The 6,216-nt window shown below is 27.9% G+C and overlaps 1 non-coding gene across 1 annotated transcript; it reads right to left on the bottom strand.

Moving 5' to 3' along the window:
* Positions 1-3,089: 3,089 nt before the first annotated feature.
* Positions 3,090-3,163, bottom strand: Trnai-aau. The gene has a single exon. It is a non-coding gene; the product is annotated as a tRNA-Ile (tRNA).
* Between the last annotated feature and the right edge of the window lie 3,053 nt (positions 3,164-6,216).

Here is a 6,216-nt window from a genome sequence, read left to right as displayed (position 1 = left end):
TATATAAAATAAGAATACATATATATATTTTTTTGCAAAAGAGGAGCCGATATATATGTGTAGGTGTGTGTGTGTGTGTGTATATATGTACACACACACACACACACGCATACACACACACACACGCATACACACACACACACACACACACACACACACACACTTCTTATTTTTTTATTAAACGCTGGTTTTACAATGCGTAATGTAGAATATTTTTTTATTTTGGATTAAATGCTTCATTTTGTTACATGTAAGAATTGATGAAGACCAAGTAAAGATCGAAAACATGATTTTTTGTATTAGTAAATTAATTAATAAAAAAATTTGTTTACATTTATACCACAGTATTGCTCCTTTCTGGCTGCTTTTTTTTAAACTTTACTTTGCAAAAAAACAAACAATTATGTATATACAGGGTGTCTCAAAATTCGAAGATAATATTATTGCAGCATAAAACTTCGTGAAAAATTAAATAATAAAATTGTACACCATTTTTTCCGTAAAGTCCTTTTTTAAGTATAAACGTTTAAAGTTTGTGTTTTTTGACCAATGTTTGTGTCACATCAAGTGCATAAATTACGCGGCTGATAGACGCGACGCGAAGCAATCCACTTTCTGGGACGGTATTGCCCGTATCCCTTGTGCATTAATCGTGGTTAATACATCGGCTTATTGGTTTGCTAGATGCTAGATGCTAGTCTCACGAGGCAAGCTCCACAGACTGGTAAACGACGAGAATGAGTATTGCAATGATCTCATATATCGGATCATATCCCATATGTAAGTAAATTTCGATTCAAAGAAGAAATTCCGAAAAAAAAAACGCAATATCTCTTGTACGTGCCGTGAAGAAGCTACAACAGAAATATTAAATGATTAACGAAAAATTAAAAGATTATTAAAAGGAAAAAATTAAAATAGAGCCAAGACGGAAGAAATGTTACAGAAGGAAGGTTCCATAACGTGTAACAAAGAAATTAAGAAGAATCTTTCGATAATATTTGAAATATATTTCAGTTCGTTAATATTAAATATTTATTTCAACATTATTCTTTCTCCTATTCTAGAAGGCGTTAAGAACTTGCTTCTGATTTCCCTACTGTAACTTTCTTCTCCGATTTTCCTCCTGTAATAAATTTTCCGTATCGCATACCTTCATCTCTCTTCAGATAAATCTTCTTATTACCTCGAGAATCACTTTGCATTTCGGCTGCAATTTTTTCATGGCATATGCAAGAGACAGTATGTATTGCGCGAAGTGACAATTTACTACGATCGATGCGACAGATATGGGATCGACAATGAGATCGTTACGAATACATCCGGCATCTTCTCGTACATCTTCTCGTATCACGTTTAACGCGCGTCTAATGTCGACGAGATTTTCCCACATAATCATAATAAGTGAAGAGACGGAATAAAAACTTAATTACAAAATCTTGATATTAATACAAATTAAAATAACAAATTATACTACTTTTTTATTATATATACTAATGAGTACAATATTAAATGAATTTATGTCTTTAAGAAGTTATATGTTACAATACTTCTGTATTACAATCAATATTATATGAAAAAGCTAATTGCCAGAAAAAGGGCCTAAATAGAATTGTGCCTTTTTTCCGCTCGTCCTCTCAATTTCTAAATCATAAACATTGATTAAAAAGTCATTTATCCATGTGATAGTATGCATATAGCAGTAATGTTTTATTTAATATCTATCATTGCACGCGCATAATATGTGACGACTTTTTAACCAACACTTATCATTAGTCAAACTTTAAAATATTCATACTTAAAAAATTACTTCATTAAGAAAAAAATGACTTACATTTTTATTATACTTAATTTTTCATGAAATTTCAAGTTGCAATAATATTGTCCTCAAATTTCGAGATCTTACATATATATATATATATATATATACATATAAAAAGTTCACCCATGAATCATAACGCTATTCCTGATAAAAATTGAGTCGAAAAATCCTCTATCATACATTTTACAACTTTCATAATATGAAATTAATTGTTGGGCGGCCGAATACGCGATTATTCGGCAATTTTTAAAAATTAATATTTCGTCAATCATTGCAAAAATTGCAAGATTGTAGAGAACTTTTCAACTCAATTTTTGGTCAAATATAGTGCTACATCATTTCGTGAGCAGATTTTAAAAAATATTCTATATAATTTTTTTATTCCATCTGGAGAAAATTTTTTTACAACTAAAATTCTGCATAGAATTTTTCAAAATTTCTATATAAATTTCAGAATTTCTGTATGATTTTATAACTTTTTAAAAAATTTCTCATATTTTTTATACAAATTGGAATACTTTTCAGAAATGTTAAAAAAATCTACATATTTTTATAATATTTTGTAAATATATAAATTTTGAAATATATTCTAAAATTTCTTATTTTATATTTTAATTTGTGGAAAAATTTATAAAATCTGAAAAAGTTCAATATAATTTTTCAGAAGTTTTCATAAATTTAAAATAAATATGATAAACATTTTAAAATATTGCGAGATATTATGAGAAAATTTTTTTCATCAGAACATTAATCCTATAACAACACCTATACATTCTTTGTCGTAAACTCAATAACTGTTAGAGTGGTACTGAGTTTGCGACAATTTTATAACTATTTTATGACTATTTTTTTTATTTTATTTTTTTTTATTTATTTTATTGTTAATAAATGACAATTATCATTTATAAAAAAGAAAAGATGTGATAAAAATAATAATATCATTTAAGGATTGCAGAATAAGATCCATAAATTTCGAAGCGCCACAATGACCGTCAATTTATCTGTAGAACAAAATTTTATCGGTGATTAATGAGCAAAGTTATAAATAGATAAAAGAATCGAACATTCAATTCTGTCGAAGAATAGTACTAGATATTTAGTTTGCACTCTCACGTTCCTCGATATCATTGAATCGAAGAACGTCGTTAATATTTTTTTCTATCAGGAACGGCTTATTATTTATATTTTCACTTTTTAATATTACCGAGATTAATTGTTGAAATTACACATAAAAATCGTGACAGAGATCGGAATAAAAAAATAAGTTTGGCCCATGAGGGGATCGAACCCGCGACCTTCGCGTTATTAGCACGACGCTCTAACCAACTGAGCTAATGGGCCAGACGTTCAACAGTCGCACAGTAATTCCTTTCGAATTTGTGATCTCTGAAATATTTGCGTAAGAATAAAAAAGGTAATCGCGAATTAATTAAACAACCATATTTACGTCATTTATTCAACAACTGCAAATAAAAAGGTTAAAATAATCGTTCCTAATATTTTTTCTAGTTCTTTGTTCACGCCTATTTTTAGACATGCGTGTAATAATTGAGTTTCAATTTAAATACAATCGGTGGGCACAGAAGGGATTTGCGAAGGGATTAGAGAGATGTGTATAGCGAATATGCGTTTTAATAGTATCACCCGATAAAAAAGTCTACGTATGAATATAAACACACATATGTAAGCACACACGTACACACAAAATTATATACATAAAATGTGTCCAAATATGTTTCCTTTTGTATAAATTCTGTTTGCATATACGGGAAATAATAAGTAAAATTAAGGAATAATTACAGAAGAATAATTTTCACTCTGTTTTCTTCATAAAAAGTAACGTTTGAAACAAATTAGAAGAAATTACCCAAATATAATTACATGTACAATAATAATACATAAAATTACACGAAAAAAAAAATAGATTGAGTGATTTAGCAAGGCTATGTACATAGTTTGCTGCGCGACTTCAATATCTATATAATTAAAAAAATTTAGCGGTATAACAAAAAAATTATATGTATAAACAATTATTATTGCTAATTCAGCTAATTCTTTGCTACAATGAAAATTGCTAATGTAACAAGTTTCCTTCATTACAAAGCAAAATACATCATTTTAGTTAACATTTTATTAATATTTTATTAAAAATTTTGATTTATATATTGGATTGATTTTCATAAAAGATAATTACCTTTTCTATTAATTTTCTGTGTTATTTAAATATGATTACCTATAATTGCTAATTTTATTCAGATATACAACTTTGCTGCTTTAACATAAAAAAACAAAACTATCTATTATCTATCTATCTATCTATCTATCTATCACAAAAATAAACTATCGGGTATTATGCCCATAAATTCGCTGAATTAGTGAAGTTTTTAGTTTTTTAATAAATCTCTTTTTTCCGTGTGTGTATTTATTAGAATATTAAGTAATCGCAATTTTTTTTGTATATTGTTATATAGATTATTTGATTATATTATAGATTATTTTTACGGGGCGTATAGTTGTTATTATTGCAAAATATCTTTTGTTGTAAGTTCACACAAGATTGTGTAAAATAAAGATGTTTGTTATAGAAATATACGAGTGTTGTTGATACGCATCCTAGATACCTATTACGGAATATGTCGGAATAAAGTACGATCGAAATTATTCCGTTTTCTCTAAAAAATCATACTAAAAATTTAGAGAATTGAGTAATCCCGATCGGAATTTATTCCGACATTTCCCATAAGTACGCATTATGAAATTATTTAGAATAAGTTCCAATCAGAATTCAATTATTCTCTAGATTTCTATTGTAATTTGTAGAGAAAATAATTCTAATCGGAATCCATTCCATTTCCTGTTTCATTTTTCTTTTATTTTTCCCCAAAATTCCTTGAAAAATGATATTACAAATGGTTACAAATGATATTACAAATTACAAATGTACCAACAAAGTATAAAATATTAAAATTACAACTGCAGTCATAAATGAACTTTCAAATCAGTTAAAAGAGGCCGATGGAAACGCGCTGACACAACTAATTGTCAATGGATTAAGACATCGCAGTCGACGTCAGTTGGCTCATCTTGAGCATACTAAATACATATTTAATACTGACGAAACAAGCAGGATGCACATATAGACGCAGCACAATGGACAATGGAGACATTATAATGAATTGCAGATCGAACTAGTTACTAGATCATTATTTAAATATAACTTATTATAAAGAACACAATTTGATTACTTATTATCTAAATTAGTAATAGGCCACTGCGATCTACGGGCTGTAAGTATGTGACTAATTTAATGTTCTACGGCCTGCTGGCTTATCATCGAAAATATATATAATTGTATTTTCTATTTTATGTAAACTATTAAAATAATAATCCAAATACGAGAAGCGCCATTTGATTATCAAGATATTAAACTAACAGAACGTATCCTTTTAAATGAATTTATCTTAGAAATATGATTGCGCGCCATTATCTGGACTGTCAACATAATCCGTCTGAAATATTTAATAATTCCCTCAAATTTAATTACATTTTAAAACTTGTAAAGAGCTTATTGCGAAAAATATAGTCAACCCTTCTATAACTGATTCATGTTGTATCGAAATCGTGCTAAAATTTAAAAGCAAAGAAAAACCTGATCTGTTCTTTTTCTATATTTTAAGACTAAATTTCTAGTAGCACGTCATTCATTTTCCTTCTTTTTTCTCACATTGGGGAGATAAACAATGCAAGGAGTTCAGTCAGGGTATAGAAAAAGAACAAGCTTAAAGCGTCGAAAAATTGATGTGTGCGAGTCACATCAATTTTTTAATAAGACACGATTAATTTTTATTTTTATTTTATTTTAAAATGTTACAGATACTCATTCTTTATGTTTTACAGTGTGTCCTGGACAAACTTAAATCCGGAACTTAAATCTTTGGTAGAGAAAGTTGACAATTTGTCGGCCGGTATTCATAATTGATTTTACACGCTATATCAAACTCGTATGCACGATAAATCCCATAATAAGAGATATTCAGGATTAAGTATAATCTATTTTAACTTATCCATTTTAAGGCAAAATATGTGTGGAATGTTATACATATATTTATCTATACATTGTTATTAAATTTATACATATATATAATACATATATATAATTTATGCATCTATGATATATTAATAAAATTACCACTTCCGTTACCTCATATAAAAATATAATTTATTCGTTATTCACTTACCGACCCGATGCGCAACAGTGGAGTTACATCTGCAACGTCGCAACGATAATTCTGTAATAAAAAAAATTAAAATCCAAATTAAAACAGTAATAGTAAAGAAATAATTATTTAAAAAAAAAACAATTATTATATAAACACATGCAGTTTTCTGAAAAA

This window comes from Atta colombica, unplaced genomic scaffold, assembly GCF_001594045.1.
Source record: "Atta colombica isolate Treedump-2 unplaced genomic scaffold, Acol1.0 scaffold12, whole genome shotgun sequence".
Lineage (NCBI taxonomy): Eukaryota > Metazoa > Arthropoda > Insecta > Hymenoptera > Formicidae > Atta > Atta colombica.
Note: the sequence above shows the minus strand (reverse complement) of the source record. Positions and strands in the feature narration are given on the sequence as shown.